The following is a 17,920-nucleotide window of genomic DNA, read 5'->3' as shown; positions in this document are numbered from 1 at the left end:
CTCTATGCTCCTTTATGTTCAAGGAAAAAAAATAGTAATACAGCACAGTATCCAACTGTGTAAACTGTTTAGCCATTTCGCGAAGTTCTAGAAGCTAAGAGAACTCATCATTGCCTATGCTAAGCTCAAGTGTCTATAGTTAATGACACTCACTCATCCCACAAATCCAAATTACTATTGATATACTCCCACAATCTTAAAGTTTCTATTTCTGCAAACTTCAAAGTACCTTCAATAAAAAAAAAAAAAAAAAAAAAAAAAAGGAAAAAAGGAAACAGGGAATGCTTTCTTAGCATTTGGCATCTGAACATATCCCCAGGAGCTTAGAACAGTCTGGCCTAAAGGGTGAGTCACCAGAAAAGAGACTGTAAAGTGTCTGTCTCTCCTGTAGAGCAGAGATGGGATGATTCAACTGTACAAGGTTAAGTATTAGATTGTGGATGTCGAGCCTAACGGGTTTTATGTACCAATCTGTGACACATCCATCAAAAGTATCCACTGCAATGTCTGATGAATTATGTTTCTAATTTAGTCACATTAGAAGATTGCTAAATTAAATTCCAGTGGACTGAAGCTAACAGAATCAGCAATGCCCAGAAATATCGTCAGGTAGGACCAGTTCCAGTGGAACCAAAGTTAGACACAGTAAGAGATTAACAACCAAAGTGTCCAGAATGAGGAGGCGGCCGGTGCTGAGTCCCACTGGCATTTCCCAGGTGCAGGGAGAGGAGCATTGAGCTATGCGGGGAGTCTAGCTCCACGTTTTAGGGAGAAACCTAGAAGATCTTAGCAATCATCAGCCTGATCAGAAATTCCACCTAAATTGTGGATTGAAGGATGTGGCATAAGAAGCATATTTCCTAAGACAGGGGAAGCAGCAAAACCAGGAACATTGCTAGGGAAAAAGTCAGATCAGGCTCCATGAGTGTTCTGACAATATGTTATCCAACAAGACCCTTGATTTTGGGCTCTGAACTGAATAAGGAAAAACCTATAATTCACAACTTTTCCAGTCTTGAGTTTTTTGATTACTCTTTCCATCTGCTGAAGTCTGTCTGAAGTAATTTGAAAATTAAGTCCTCACATAACCAGTGAAAGTCTTTCTGTCCCCGTCATAAAACTAGGATACATAAGGAAAACACCTAGGTCAATATCTTTTCCCACAAAAGCCTACAGCAATCCCTCAGTTATCTTATTTGCTTAGAAAACTTTTTATTCCAGAGATTTTCGACATAAACTGTTATGGAGAGAATCGCCTAGTGAACCTCACCACCACCCATCTTCATCACTTATCAGGATCTTTGCAGGGTTTCAGAATGCTCCTTGCTCTCTCTCCGCTTTCTTCATTCTTGTTCAAGTTACGTTCTTTCTAGTCTGGACCACTGAAAGTCTCTTAATAATCTTCTTTTTGCCCACCCAACAGTCTGTTTTCCGCACAAAGTCAAAATAGTCTATTCTATGTAAAATCTGGGATGCTTATCAAGGCCTAGGAGGCCTTTCTGATCTGTCCCTGGCCTGCCTCTCTCATCTCTATCACACCACTCATCCCAGGCTCACCGGTCTTCTTTCTTTCGTCTAACTCCATCAAAATCATACCACTTTAAGGCTTTACACTACCTGTTTCCTTCTCCTGTGAAGCTCTGACCCCAGATCTTTGCAAACCTGGTTTTTCTTGATAATTAGGTCTCAGTTCAGATGTCACCTCTTTAAGGAAGTCTTCTTAACCAACCAATCAAAAATGTCCTGCTTCATGCCTTCCAGTCTCTCTCAAGTGTGAGTTGCTTTGTTTTCATCATGTCTTTTATCACTGTGTAATATTATATTACTTCTCTGTTTATGATGCAACTCTGACCTCCAGAACTACGGCTCCAAGACAGCTAGAAACCTTGCCCCTATGTTCACAGCGGTAGCCCACACTTCTAGCCAAGTAGTTAGCTCTGGCTGCACGTTAGAATCACTTGGGCAGCACTGGATAATACAGTCTGGGGTGGGGCCCAGGCATCACTTATTTAATTCAGACCTCACAGGTGATTTTAATGCTTACAAGAGATTCTAGTGCCTTATGAAAACACCTGGCACGTCATAAGATACTAAATAACCTTTCATTTAAACCAATGAAGACTCAGCTCCTACTTTACAGACACCATGTACCAAAATATCCAAGAATTTCATTTTGAATACGGCAGTAGATAATTTATCAGGAATATGTTTTCCTCTGAGAATTCAGGACTTTGGTTTTGCAGTATTTATTGGTAGACAGAGACAGAGTGATTATGTTTCCTGTTTTTTTCATCCCTGGATGAGGAAATATCTGTCTGGTGCTAGTGCTAACCATTTGTTTATGGGTCAGATCCGGTCAATCATCTGACTGGGAGGCTTCTAAACTAACTTTACTAGCAGGTTCTTACCCAGGCCAGCAGTCTTACTACCCAGCTCTCGGACTCTTCCCTGGAGGAGTTTGTGAGAAGCTACCCTTGCAGGATTTACTACTGTTTTACCTATGGCCTTACACATCCCAGGATGGAATCTGCTAGCATCAGTCCCTTTCCTGACCCATCTTGTTCCTGGCCTGGTTGCAATAGGTCAATAGATTTAGGATGAACATTACTGTTAAGTTGGGAAATGTAGAAAACACTTCAGGTGTTTTAAAAAAATCAGGAGCCATAAAGCAGGGTAACAGCCATTCAGTGTTCTAGCAAGGACAGACCTCATGCTCCTACTGTTTTTGTGGATATTTGCAGTTGTCATGTGATTCAAAGAAAGCATTATAAAACACTGCTGACTGTGATTACTTCAATTTTACTGAGGAAGGTAATAGGTAGTAGATAGATAGATAGACATATAGATAAGTAGATTTTTTTTTTTTCATTTTGCAGAGCAGAAAACTGAGGTTTAAGGAATTATGCCCAAGATTCCAGCCAGTTTATCGTAGTCTCCTTTTCATATAGTGGTATCATCAATTACAAAGAATGATGAGCAAGATAGGGTGATTGAGCTTTCTTCACAAACCAATGACTGCAGTATAATTTTTCTAGGTAACCTCAAAACTTCAAGTGTTCAAGGCTGTCCTTTTCTGCATGCATTTTAAAATGTGATGAAAATGTGGCATGATGGCTTTTTAATTGAAGTATCCATTTCTTTTTCCAACATAACTGGCAGTTTTAGAAGTTGTGTAAAATGAGTTCATTTTCAACCAGATACAAATACTCTGAAATAAAGGAGAAAAATAAGAATTATAAAAGAAAACATATATCTAGTTGAATCCATATTATAAAATATGTTTTATTAGATCTGTTTCATATAATTTTCTCCACGAATCTACCAAACTGAGAGTTTTTCTTGCTTTTTTTTTTTTTTTTTTTTAAAGATTTTATTTATTCATTTATTTGAGAGAGTGAGAGAGAGAGCACATGAGAGGGGGAAGGTCAGAGGGAGAAGCAGACTCCCTGCCGAGCAGGGAGCCCGATGTGGGACTCGATCCCGGGACTCCAGGATCATGACCTGAGCCGAAGGCAGTCGCTTAACCAACTGAGCCACCCAGGCGCCCGAGTTTTTCTTGCTTTAATAATTCTGATATTTCCAGTTTTTTCCCCCTGTGACTTACTGTTTTCTGAGAAGCCATTACCATTTTTTATCTATTTTATTAAATTTTACATTTGAAACCTCAGGTTCTTATTCTATAAATGTGAGATTGAAATTCCTAGAAAGGACTATTGATGGGTAGAAGGAGAAGTCTTCAGTTAATATTTTTGGATTGTTATTTTTTTCACTTATAAATATTAGTGACGAATGTTAATTACATAATTGAGAATTATCTATAAAATATAGAAAATGCTCATGGGGACTCTTAAAAGGAGAGGGGGAAATGAAAATGGAAAGTGTTCAATTTTGCTCATAAGGAGCATAATGGACAAACTCTGAATGCATCAATGATTATATATTTCACGAATGTATGACTATGCACTTTCACAGACTGGTATCTCATTTTCCAACACTACTTTTCTCTTATATTGAGACTAAAATGAAAGTACCATGAATCAGAGGCTAAGATTCAGACCCCAGCATTATTATATAACATAGAAAAACTATCATTGTGAAAGCAAAGCCCTTATTCCTCAAATAATTTGAGGTATCACGTTTTTTTTTTTTTAATTTTATTATGTTATGTTAGTCACCATACAATACATCATTGGTTTTTGATGTGGTGATCCACGATCCATTGTTTTCGTATAACACCCAGTGCTCCATGCAGTACGTGCTGTCCTTAATAACCATCACCAGGCTAACCAATCCCCCCTCCCCCCTCCCCTCTAAAACCCTATTTGTTTCTCGGAGTCCATAGTTTCTCATGGTTCATCTCTCCCTCCACTCCCCCCCCCCCCCATTTTTCCCTTCCTTCTCCTCATATCCTCCATGCTATTCCTTATGTTCCACAAATAAGTGAAACCATATGATAATTGACTTTCTCTGCTTGGCTTATTTCACTCAGCATAATCTCCAGTCCCATCCATGTTGATGTAAAAGTTGGGTATTCATCCTTTCTGATGGCTGAGTAATATTCCATTGTATATATGGACCACATCTTCTTTATCCATTCATCTGTTGAAGGGCATCTCGGCTCTTTCCACAGTTTGGCTATTGCGGACATTGCTGCTATGAACATTGGGGTGCATATGGCCCTTCTTTTCACTACATCTGTGTCTTTGGGGTAAATACCCAGGAGTGCAATTGCTGGGTCATAGGGTAGCTCTATTTTTAAATTTTTGAGGAACCTCCACACTGTTTTCCAAAGTGGCTGTACCAACTTACATTCCCACCAACAGTGAAAGAGGGTTCCCCTTTCTCCACAACCTCTCCAACATTTGTTGTTTCTTTCCCTGTCCATTTCTGCCATTCTAACTGGTGTAAGGTGGTATCTCAATGTGGTTTTGATTTGAATTTCGCTGATGGCTAATGATGATGAACATTTTTTCATGTGTCTGTTAGCCATTTGTATGTCTTCTTCAGAGAAGTGTCTTTTCATATCTTCTGCCCACTTTTTGACTTGATTATTTGTTTTTTGGGTGCTGAGCTTGAGAAGTTCTTTATAGATTTTGGATACCAGCCCTTTATCTGTAGTGTCATTTGCAAATATCTTCTCCCATTCTGTGGGTTGCCTCTTTGTTTTGTTGACTGTTTCCTTTGCTGTGCAGGAGCTTTTTATCTTGATGAAGTCCCAATAGTTCATTTTTGCTTTTGTTTCACTAGCTTTTGGAGATGTACCTTGAAAGAAGCTCCTGTGGCCAATGTCAAAGAGGTTACTGCCTATGTTCTCCTCTAGGATTTTGATGGATTCCTGTCTCACATTGAGGTTTCTCATCCACTTTGAGTTTATCTTTGTGAATGGTGTCAGAGAATGGTCTAGTTTCATTCTTCTGCATGTGGCTGTCCAATTTTCCCAGCACCATTTATTGAAGAGACTGTCTTTTTTCCACTGCATGTTTTTTCCTGCTTTGTCAAAGATTATTTGACCATAGAGTTGAGGGTCCATATCTGGGTTCTCTATTCTGTTCCATTGGTCTATATGTCTGTTTTTGTGCCAGTACCATGCTGTCTTGGTGATCATGGCTTTGTAATATAGCCTGAAATCGGGCAACGTGATGTCCCTAACTTTGTTTTTCTTTTTCAACATCTCCTTGGCGATTCGGGGTCTTTTCTGATTCCATACAAATTTTAGGATTGTTTGTTCCAGCACTTTGAAAAATGTCATTGGAATTTTGATCAGGATGGCGTTGAAGGTATAGATTGCTCTGGGTAAGCTAGACATTTTAACAATGTTTATTCTTCTGATCCATGAGCATGGAATATTTTTCCATCTTTTTGTGTCTTCTTCAATTTCTTTCATGAGTGTTCTGTATTTCCTAGAGTACAGATCCTTTACCTCTTTGGTTAGGTTTATTCCAAGGTATCTTATGGTTTTTGGTGCTATTATAAATGAAATCGTTTCTCTAATTTCTCTTTCTACAGTTGCGTTGTTAGTATATAAGAAAGCACCTGATTTCTGTGCATCGATTTTGTGTCCTGCCACATTACTGAATTGCTGGATGACTTCTAGTAATTTGGGGGTGGAGTCTTTTGGGTTTTCCACATAAAGTATCATGTCATCTGTGAAAAGAGAGAGTTTGACTTCTTCTTTGCCAGTTTGAATACCTTTTATTTCTTTTTGTTGTCTGATTACTGTTGGTAGGACTTCTAGTACTATGTTGAACAATAGTGGTGAAAGTGGGCATCTTTGACGTGTTCCTGATCTTAAGGAAAGGCTCTCAGCTTTTCCCCAGTGAGGGTGATATTCACTGTGGGTTTTTCATAGATGGATTTTATGAACTTGAGCAATGTTTCCTCTATCTCTATAGTCTGGAGAGTTTTAATCAGGAAAGGATGTTGTATTTTGTCAAATGCTTCTTCTGCATCAATTGAGAGGACCATATGGTTCTTCTCCCTCCTCTTATTAATGTGTTCTATCACATTGATTGATTTGCGAATGTTGAACCACCCTTGCATCCCGGGGATAAATCCCACTTAGTCCTGGTGGATGATCCTTTTAATGTATTGTTGGATCCTATTAGCTAGGATTTTGTTGAGGATTTTGGAATCCATATTCATCAGGGATATCGGTCTGAAATTCTCCTTTTTGATGGGGTCTTTGCCTGGTTTGGGGATTAAGGTAATGCTGGCCTCATAGAATGAGTTTGGAAGTTTTCCTTCTGTTTCTATTTTTTGAAACAGCTTCAGTAGAATAGTTATTATTTCCTCTTTGAATGTTTGGTAGAATTCCCCAGGGAATCCATCAGGCCCTGGACTCTTGTTTTTTGGGAGGTTTTTGATCACTGCTTCAATCTCCTTACTGGTTATTGGCCTATTCAGGTTGTCAATTTCTTCCTGTTTCAGTCTTGGCAGCTTATAGGTTTCCAGGAAGGCCTCCATTTCATCCAGATTGCTCAGTTTATTGGCATATAGTTGTTGATAATAATTTCTCATAATTGTTTCTATTTCCTTGGTGTTAGTCATGATCTCTCCCCTTTCATTCATAATTTTATTAATTTCGGTCCTTTCTCTTTTCTTTTGGATAAGTCTGGCCAGTGGTTTATCGATCTTATTAATTCTCTCAAAGAACCAACTTCTAGTTTTGTTGATCTTATCTACTGTGTTTCTGGTTTCTAATTCATTGATTTCTGATCTAATTTTAATTATTTCTCTTCTAATGCATGACTTAGGTATCGTTTGTTGCTTTTTCTCTAGTTCTTTAAGGTGTAGAGTTAGTTGGTGAATTCGGGATTTTTCTATATTTTTGAGTGAGGCTTGGATGGCTATGTATTTCCCCCTTAGGACCGCCTTTGCAGTATCCCATAGGTTTTGGACCGATGTGTTTTCGTTCTCATTGATTTCCATGAATTGTTTAAGTTCTTCTTTGATTTCTTGGCTGACCCAAACATTCTTGAGCAGAGTGGTCTTTAGCTTCCAAGTGTTTGAATTTCTGCCAAATTTTTTCTTGTGATTGAGTTCCAGTTTTAGAGCATTGTGGTCTGAGAATATGCAGGGAATAATCTCAATCTTTTGGTATCAGTTGAGACCTGATTTGTGACCCAGTATGTGGTCTATTCTGGAGAAAGTTCCATGTGCGCTCGAGAGAATGAGTATTCTGCTGTTTTAGAGTGGAATGTTCTGTAAATATCTATGAGGTCCATCTGGTCCAACGTATCATTCAAAGCTCTTGTTTCCTTGTTGATTTTGTGCTTAGATGATCTGTCCATAGCTGAGAGTGGAGTACTGAGGTCTCCTACGATTAACGTATTGTTATCAATATGACTCTTTATTTTGGTTAACAGTTGGCTTATATAGATGGCTGCTCCCATGTTGGGGGCATAGATATTTACAATTATTAGATCTTCTTGTTGGATAGACCCTTTAAGAATGATATAGTGTCCTTCTGTGTCTCTAATTACAGACTTTAGTTTAAAATCTAATTTGTCTGATATAAGAATTGCTACCCCAGCTTTCTTTTGAGGTCCGCTGGCATGGAAGATGGATCTCCATCCCTTCACTTTCAGTCTGGATGTATCTTTAGGTTCAAAATGAGTCTCTTGTAGGCAGCATATGGATGGGTCCTGTCTTTTTATCCAATCTGCAACCCTGTGACATTTTATGGGAGCATTTAGGCCATTCACGTTGAGAGTGATTATTGAAAGACATGAATTAATTGTCATCATGTTGCCTGTGAAGATGTTGTTTTTACAGATTGTCCCTGTAAATTTCTGTTGTATATCACTCTTGGGGTCTTTCTCCTTTTATAGAACCCCCCTTAATATTTCTTGCAGGGCCGGCTTAGTGGTCACATATTCTTTCAGTTTCTGCCGGTCGTGGAAGGTCTGCATCTCTCCATCCATTCTAAATGAAAGCCTTGCCAGATAAAGTATTCTTGGCTGCATGTTCTTCTCATTTAGTACCCTGAACATGTCTTGCCAGGCCTTTCTGGCTTGCCCGGTCTCTGTGGATGGGTCTGACGTTATTCTGATGTTCCTCCCTCTGTACGTAAGGAATCTCCTCCCCCTAACTGCCCTTAAGATGGTTTCCTTGGTTCTAAGATTTGCAAGTTTTACTATTACATGCCGGGGTGTTGGCCTGTTTTCCTTGATCTTGGGAGGGGTCCTCTCTGCCTCTAGGACTCGAATGTTTGTTTCATTCCCCAGATTAGGGAAGTTCTCAGCTAGGATTTGCTCAAATACATTTTCTAGTCCTCTCTCTCTCTCCACTCCCTCTGGGATTCCAATTATTCTGACATTGGAACGCTTCATGGTGTCACTTATTTCTCTGATTCTATTTTCATGGATTCTGAGTTGTTTTTCCCTGGCCTCCTCTTTTCCCTTTTTATCTATTATATTGTCTTCCAGGTCGCTTATTCGTTCTTCTGCCTCACTTACCCTAGCTGTTAGATTATCTAGATTGGATTGGATCTCATTGATAGCATTTTTAAGTTCTGCCAATTCCCCTTTCATTTCTGCCCTTAGAGACTCTATGTTGTCATTAATTGATTTCTCCATTCTAGCCATTGTCTTCACAATTGCTAGCCTGAATTCCATCTCCGACATCTTGGTTATATCTGCATCCATTTGTAAATCTGCAGCATAAATCATAATCTCTGAGTCTTTTCTATTTTGGGGGCTCCTCCTCCTAGTCATTCTGTTGATGGGTGTTTGAGGGAATGTATAGAGTCCAAATTATTGACCAGAACCCAAGCAAGATGCACCTGTTTTCTTGGGACCTTAGGGTTGCTGGCCTCTTGTTTTCCCAGCCTGTCTTCTGGGAGAGGGGCCTGCTGCACTGTTACTCAGGCAACCCCGTTTGGGCGGAGTTGCCCTGCACCCCTGTGGCAGGGGATGGGCTCAGCGGGAATCAGTTTTTGGGGCTCTTGTTCTCTGGTGGCTTTCCACGTCTCTTCTGCGAGTCAGAGCAGAAGAGACCGTTTCCAACCCTCTGCCTCAGAGTAGAGAGATCACAGTCTGTCCTTCAGTGAGCTCTCCAGGCCACACTGTCTCCGTTTCTGTCTGTGCTGCTATAAACTGCAGCGTCCTGGGTTGTGCGCCCCTCCGCAGCGCCTCCAGTCCTGCCTCCAGGTCGGGGCACGTCTCTGCCCTTTGTCCTTCTAAAACCGCCAGCCTCTCCCAGTTCGCCCGCGCGACCCCGCCGCTCCGGGTTTCCACCCTGGGGCCTGCCCTAAAGTCCTTTCCCCGCCACTACAGTTCTGCAAGTCTGTGCCCTGTCCGCAGTGCGGGAGGCTGTCACTCACCGGTGGTGTAGGATCCCCACGACCAGGCACCCTCCCGCTGCTGTTTATCCTCTGATATCTGCCCACGGAATCACGGCTCCCCACTTCTACCTCAAAACCAACCGCCTGCGATATACTGTTTGTAGAGATCCAGATCTTCTTACATCTCAGGCTGGTTTCGTGGGTGCTCAGAGTGGTCTGGTAGATATCCAGCTCAATTCTGAGGACTAGTTGCAATAGGGTCCCCTACTCCTCTGCCATCTTTCCTTCTCCAAAACTTCAATATAGTTGTTTTAAAGGAAGCTCAGTGAACTGTCAAAAGCAGCAGTATTCACAGCATACCAGAGTAATTGCCAAAGTATCCCATCTGTCCAGCATCCAAGCAACAAGCCGCAGATCACGTGTGCTCTCCTTCCCGAGGTATCAGTTTTGAACAAAATTATCCTTTGTGAAGAAGATACAGTAGTATCAATTGAGTCCTTTAGTGATACTCAGAATTTATTGGAGCTCCATACCCTTAAGTAGTAGGATGAAATGAGAATACTCTGAATTTAATCATTAATTGTTCCTCAATCTTCCCTGAGGAAAACATTCATTATAAGGTAGGACAGGGATTTTAAATATAAGAAAAATCAAAAGAATTACTTGGTGTGGCATTCATCATCTTCAAAAATGTGCATATTTTAAATCATTGAATTTCAGTCAAGATTTTGCCTTCATACTAGAACTAGAAATGTTTTTATAACATGCCTAGAGGAAAATTCTTTGTTATGGCTTCACTGAATACTCATTAATTTTGTAACAGAAGAGGGGAGTTGATAGTAATTTTGCACCTATCTGCAGATGTATGAAATGTTTAGTCATTTTAAGGTAAGAAATTCTCACATGTCAACATTTCACTGAATTTAACAAAACTGCTTCATTTCTGTAAGGAGAATTTTATGTTTAATAATCATAGAAATCTAAATTCTCTGTTACTTAATGAAGTTGATTTAAAAATTTAAGCATGTAAATAATATTTATATATATATTTTATATAATATATTTTTATTTAAAAGTATTTCAAAACATAGAGAAATACAGAAACTAATATAATGAGCACCCACCTATTCATTATCCAGATAGAATTTTAAAAAAAATTTATTTATTTATTTTAGAGAGGGGATACAGGGGCAGAGGGAGAGGGAGAGAGAGTCCCAAGTGGACTCCTTGCTGAGCAGGGATCTATCTCAGATCCCTGAGATCACAACCTGAGCTGAAATCAAGAGCCAGCGGCTTGACCAACTGCACCACCCAGGTTCCCCATATCCAGGTAGAATTTTTTAAAAATGTTGTTTATATACTTCTCTTTATTTTTTCTGTTTCTTTATTTTTCCTTAAAAAGTTCATGATATAAAGCATGCAGAAGAGTTTCCTGAGGAATTGTGTATATATGGTTCTGAGTAGCCCTGGCTGATGGATAGCTAGAGGCTCAGCATGGTCCCGGCACTCCCAACCCCCACCTTCACCCCCCTGTGCAGGGGAGCTAATCAGTCACACCCTTTGCTGTGCCACAGTCAACTCAGGTTCCTACCAGCTCTCTGGCACCATCCCTGTAGGCAGCCCCTGATCTCTTTCAGGCCATTCTTCATTCTTCTGGATAATGGACTAGAAATGCGGGTCTGTATTACAGATACTACTACTGCTTACAACCAACACTAAAGGAAATCAATCCATAGCTTTAAGTTCAGTCAGTGTACATTGACTCCAAGAAGATGATAGAATGCAAATATGAGTTAGGTCCCTTTGAGAGGGCTCTAGGTATCTACAGTTGGATTTTCCATGCTCAAAACATAAAAACATAATTTAAATGCTCTAATGAAGAAAAATTCACTAGTCTTGTCATTTTTAAGTCTTGAGGAATTTTTTAGACCTGGGGTGACCTAGGTTCACATTTTCCTTTTTGCTATAGAACCCAAAGACATAACTTTTAGATTATGATATCCACTGTGGTCACCTTCATTGTGTTCCTATTCTATTCTCCAAGCCTGGTTGCAGAGTGAAAGGCTGAAATATATGTATATATATATATACACACATACATATATATATACATTTATATTTTATATATATACACATACATATATATACACATACATATATACATATATAATATCTATGTATTTTATATGTTTTATATGTATTAAGATATATATGTGATGATATATATAAAAATATAAAAATATATATGAAGTTATCTATAAGGGAAGGCTATGTAGTTTATATTATCATATATAATAATAAAAATAGATAATTTAGTTAAGACCTTAGGTTCTGGAGTAGAAGAGTAGAGTAATTAGGGCTCAATCTCACCTCTATCACTATTAGTTGTGTGTCTTGGGACTAATTATTTACTTCCCTCAGCACCAGTTTCCTTACCCATAAAATAAAAATCTTGAAAAGAGCATTTGTGGATTGATTAATGCAAAAGTAATGTAGCATAGTACCTGAAAAAAAAAAATACCCAGTAATTGTTGGCGACCTTCACTATTAGACTTCCTGGTAAACATAACTACTTTTTTAACTTCATAAAATGGATTTTTAGAAAATTTTAATTCCAGTTAGTTTCAGGTGAACAATAGAGTGATTCAACATCTCCATACAACACCTGGTGCTCATCATGACAAGTGCCCTCCTGAACTCCCATCACCTATTTCACCCCTCCCCCACCCACCTACTCTCCTGCCCTGTTGGTGGGAAGGCAAACTGGTACAGCCACTGTGTGAACTACTTTAATAAAGCAGATCTTAAGGTGAACTAGAAGCATACTAACCTAGTGGAAAAACATCTCCGTAATTCCTTTCCTTTTTCTTCAATACTCTGGGTAGAACGTTTAATCAATAAACTTCATTTTTCGGTATAGTCAAAACAGTATCACTTATTTCAGCCTCTGCTAAGGCTGCCAAACGAATCTAAATTCCAAAACACAGATTAGTTAATGCATACAGATCACCTAAAAGAAGGCTTGACACATACTGAGCACTCAAAAAATGTTAGCTACAATTGACTTTTTTACTGACAGATTTTAACCTATTTTCCATGAACACAATATGTGTAAAAATAAAAACATATTTTAAACTGTTAAACAGTTATGTTTTCTCCAACAGAACTGTAATGAATAGAATCTGTATTTTGTTTAAAAATACACTAAAATATTAATCATTTAAAAATGACAGTTGAAAAACATATTGTAGGAAAAAACTGCTACAAAAGACTATTGAAAGCAAAATATTGAGGGTACATAAATTTTATAAATATAATGGGACATTGCAATAGAACTGCTACTGTGTAATTGGTGATTTTAATGAGCTTCAATTTCTTTGAAGAGACCATTATTATAAACAGGATGCTCATATCCATGGTAACAGGGAGGATACCTCTTAGCTTTTTGAAACATACAAAGATAATTAATTAAGTTTTCTTTATTTCTTTTTTCCCCATGCTCTAAAACAACAATAAAGGCGGGTTTTGCTCATTTGTTCACCAGGATATTACACACAGTTCCAATATAAAAATTTAAGTCTAGTGAGGTGAAATCAATAAAGACAACTGTGTTGAGGGATGGGAAGAGGTCCTTGGCCTACAGAGATGACTGGCCAGTAAGCTTGCTTCCTTAAGAGTCAATTAAAGCCACAAAATTTCATCTTCATCAGATATTACCAGATAAAGATAGAAGTCTGACTTTTGCTAATTTTAACCTAAATGTCATTGAAAATAGCTCTTATTAAGGCAGAGATACCTGAGCAATTTGCCTACTTTTAAAAAGAAAAAAAAAGTGTGATACTGTGAATGCTATTGTTAATCTTCTTGGTCTGGAATTCCAGTATATAAAAGTACACATTTTCTCTCACCAACCAGCTGTTTATTAATTAAAAAGTGAAAATATTACATATATAAATTGAATTTTCATATGATATATATATCATATGCTATGATGCAGGACAGGGAAATATTATATCTGAAAAATATGTCTGAAAATATTATCTCTGTCATCCAGCCAGCTCTGTATTTGCAGAGCAATTTCTCCACAGGAGGGAAAGCTTATTTTAATAATTCAGGACCACATTTTATGTTATATAAATATAGTACTATAAACTGTAATAGTTAAAAATGGTGATTTCAAGGACTGCTCAGGGCTCAAATGTGAGTGTTCTGGTGCCTTTTAGCGCCATTGATCTGGTCCTCTTGGAGGGCCTGGGTATGCTACAAGATGCAGTGGGAATGGGGTCGGTCAGCAGGGTGCAGCCCAATGAAAGGCTGTTGCCTCTGACTGCTCACCCTCTGTGTGTTACCTCTCCACTACAGAGATGTGCACTTCTTTAGAAAAAGGGTGGAGAGTCTTCACAAATGGGGGAGGAAAGTCCACAGTGAAGAATGGGAACATTTTCAGGATCCCAGATCATTAAGCAACACTCAGAGCTGTTCAGAAGCCCTTTAACACACCACTCTTTCTTTTATTTATATATTAAAAAAAATAGTTACACTCAATGCCACAACACAAATTTCTAATTGACTTCATAAAGGGATTTGGTGAAGAAACTTTTTAAAAGTTTCCTGCCATCTTTTGTTTTGTTGTTTGTCAGCTTGGCCTTCACAAAACAGAACAAAAGCAACCCATGAGTTTTGCTTTGTGAGATGCCAGAATGATAATTGCTGGACTATTTGCCACATCCTATGACTCAGTGTGCAGCCGTAGGCAGTGCCAGAATGTCTGAGCGGAGCCCATTCTGGGGTAGGCCATGAATTTCTGGGCTGTGGGATGACTGGCATGGGCGACAGTCTGACCCCTGCCAGGCCTTTCAGTACTTCAGTTCACACACGACTCCTTGGGCCCATCCTAGAGTCATTTGTAATGTCCTCGGAGGCCCCATTTTGACTGACCTTTTGTGAAAATTCTCGGTAAATATTTTCTGATCTGGCTTCTCACCCAACTGGATAGTTTCCAAGGGCCCTGGAATCGGTTCAGGGCCTCTGCTGGTGTGGGAGCACATCCCCGTATTCCAGAATGGCATGGAGCAGTGTTTCTGTCATTTCAGGGGGGTTGTGGAATGTTGTTGATCGCTTTATATAACTCTACCTCATTTGGAATATAAAAGCGACGCAGGAAGTGATTTTTCAAAGGTCGTGTTGTGTGCACATATCTGACCAAAGTGTTGAATAGCTAGGTTGAGCAAAGTGAGGTTTTTCTAAAACAGCATAAAAACAAAAAACAAAAAAACCTTAAAAAAAAAACCTTTTAGACCTCTCTGCCGTTTTTTCATATTACGTACTTCCTGGTCAGCCTGAGAACATCAGTTGGGGCACACAGTTTGCTCTTAAATAACAACAGTTACATTTCTCTACTATGGTATTATCTTAAAAAATAAAATTCAAAATGTAGAAAAGCCTCAAAGGATAATTTTTGATTTTTTATAAACTAATATTCAACATTATGTGCACACACACATGGACAAGTACAAGCATACTGAGGAAGGATAGTAATCAAAGATGTATTTGGAACTTAATGGAACCTTAAGTTTAAACAAATTTCTTAGTTCTTTAAGACTCCCTTCCCGTTGTTATAGGACAAAAGAATAGGACTTGAGTGACTGTTAAAGTCATTTCTTGAAATGGTGTGGTTTCTGATGGGAATTCCTTTTTTTAAAAGATTTTATTTATTTATTTGAGAGAGAGGCAGTCCATGAGCAGCGGGGAGGACACAGGGAGAGGGAGAAGCAGACCCCTGCTGAGCGGGGACCTCAACATGGGGCTCGATCCCAGGACCCTGGGATCATGCCCCAAGCTGAAGGCAGGTGCTTAACCAACTGAGCCACCCACGTGCCCCTAGTGGGAATTTCTTATATGATAGGAAACAAGTGCATTGAAAGGTAAGAGATGCAGTGCTGTTGTTTATTTAAGTAGGGATGGCATAGTGTATCAGTTCAGGGGAGGCTCTTACAGCTTTCAGGAGGACATGTCTTATGCCTCTTATCAGGATTTATTCTTCATCAATTATTTTATAACCATTCTACTTGTCATACTTTAAACATAATAATCATCTGTTGCGCACATTCATTATTCATTTTCTTTATTACTCCATATGTCACAATGAGTTGGTCTGATTTTAAATAGAAAAATACCTGCTTTTCCTGGTATTGTTGAGAATTAACTGTTTGATGTGGTCTAATTTCCTAGGTAATTAAAATCTACCATAGAAGCATCAATTTTTAAATCATAGTCATTTTAATGGAAAACATTGAAAACGTTACAACTTCCATAATTCCAGGCATTCATAAACAGAACACTTTGAACATAATTCAGTTTGTATGTGTGTGATTACTGTGATCTGATTACGTTACAGATTCCGCTTCTGCTCAAGGCCATTCATTTTTTTTTTTTTCAACTTGCTCTTAGAATGGAGACTAAAAGCTTTAATATGGCCCGTAACCTTCCTGCCTCCTTTGCCGGCCTCATAGCACATTATGTTCTCAGGTGTTCTTATTGTTCTATCCATTTTTGTCTTTTTAAATCTCTTGCTCTTCCCATACTGCCCCCTGCCACAGAATCCTAGTACATATTGTTCTCTCTACCTTGGATGCTTTTCCTTTCCTTCTTCACTAGATAATCCTACCCATCCTTCAGATCTCAATTCAAGTGTCACTTTCTCAAAGAAGTCTTTTCTTACCTAGCTGACTAGTAATATGGGCTCAGAACTATATGCTTGCATTTCTTACTATATTCAGCTTCTCTTAATTATCTCCCTCTAGACAGTGAGTTCCACAGGGGCAGAAACCTTGTCTATTTTGTTCACCATTACATACTTCAGTGCCTGGCTCAAGGTAGAGCTACATCTTCTGTGGGGGTGATACTGCCTTCAAGGGGGCAAACCTTGGTTCTTGAGGGGTGAAAAAAAATCTTAGATATTACAGTGATTTGGGACCCTCCAAAGGGCCACAATACATAAAAAGATAAATAGCATATTTGTGGTATTACATTTTCATGGCAGCAGTGGGGGTTGTTCAGAAAAAATATATAGATATCTAAAAAGACTCCTGATAGGGTGAAAATGAGAAAAGGACTGAGAAGGTAGGTCACTTAAGGTAGGTGATCAGTAAATATATATTGAAAGAATAGATGACTAAAGCAAGTTCATGATTGCAAGGAATAGTTTCTGTCCTGCACACCGTTTTCTCCAGAGTTGTTTCAGGGGTATATTCCAGCACAAAGTGACTGATTTTGAGTTTTCCTGAGGCTTTTTCAAATTTTATTTCCGATTTCCTCCTTCAGTGTCTGGAGGTCAGCAATTTCTTATTTTTATCAGGTTACTTATCTCCATCTCTTAATCTCTTGTGGGCTAAGAAAACAGATGGCAAAGCTAGGAAAGGGTTTAAAATAAAAGCTAAGGGGCTGTACCTCTGAAACAAATAATACATTATATGTTAAAAAAAAAAAAGAAGATAGTAGGAAGGGAAAAATGAAGGGGGGGAAATCAGTGGGGGAGATGAACCATGAGAGACTATGGACTCTAAGAAACAAACAGGGTTTTAGAAGGGAGGAGAGTGGGGATGGGTTAGCCTGGTGATGGGTATTAAAGAGGGCACGTATTGAATGGAGCACTGGGTGTTATACGCAAACAATGAATCATGGAACACTGCATCAAAAACTAATGATGTAATGTATGGTGTCTAACATAACATAATAAAATAAAATTAAAAAAAATTATGGTTATGAAAGAAGAAAAAAAAAGCTAAGGGGCTATAGAATGAGGGCCTAGAAAGTTCCTTTTTGACTATGTTTCAGGCACTGTACTGGGAACTGTTTGTCAAGTAAATAGTGATTTTATGCAATTTTCCTATCTTTTTAGGCTGCTTAGTAGCTTCCTTCTCCCTCTCTCCCCTCTCTTTTCTTGTATGGCCTAATGTTCCTTCTCTTCTGAACATACAGGTCTGCCAGACAGAAACCCCTAAGTGAATGATGTGTCATTTTATCCCAAAACATACTCTCCTGTCTCAAGGTAGATTGTATTTATATATTTCCTCAATTATTGCTTCTTCAAAATAGGAAACATTAACAAAGAATTTCAATGTGTTAGTTTATTCA

The 17,920-nt window shown here is 38.7% G+C and overlaps 1 protein-coding gene across 1 annotated transcript in view; it reads left to right on the top strand.

Annotated features, from left to right (window-relative positions):
* LOC135363545 (IQ domain-containing protein M-like) overlaps positions 1-17,920 on the top strand; it is a 253,447-nt gene that overhangs the window by 152,919 nt on the left and 82,608 nt on the right. The gene's annotated exons all lie outside the window — the stretch shown is intronic.

The sequence above is a fragment of the Mirounga angustirostris genome, unplaced genomic scaffold, assembly GCF_029215605.1.
Source record: "Mirounga angustirostris isolate CCGP_5_RB_7025 unplaced genomic scaffold, mMirAng1.0.hap1 SCAF_2, whole genome shotgun sequence".
Classification (NCBI taxonomy): Eukaryota; Metazoa; Chordata; class Mammalia; order Carnivora; family Phocidae; genus Mirounga; species Mirounga angustirostris.
This window is presented reverse-complemented; position numbering and strand designations above follow the sequence as displayed.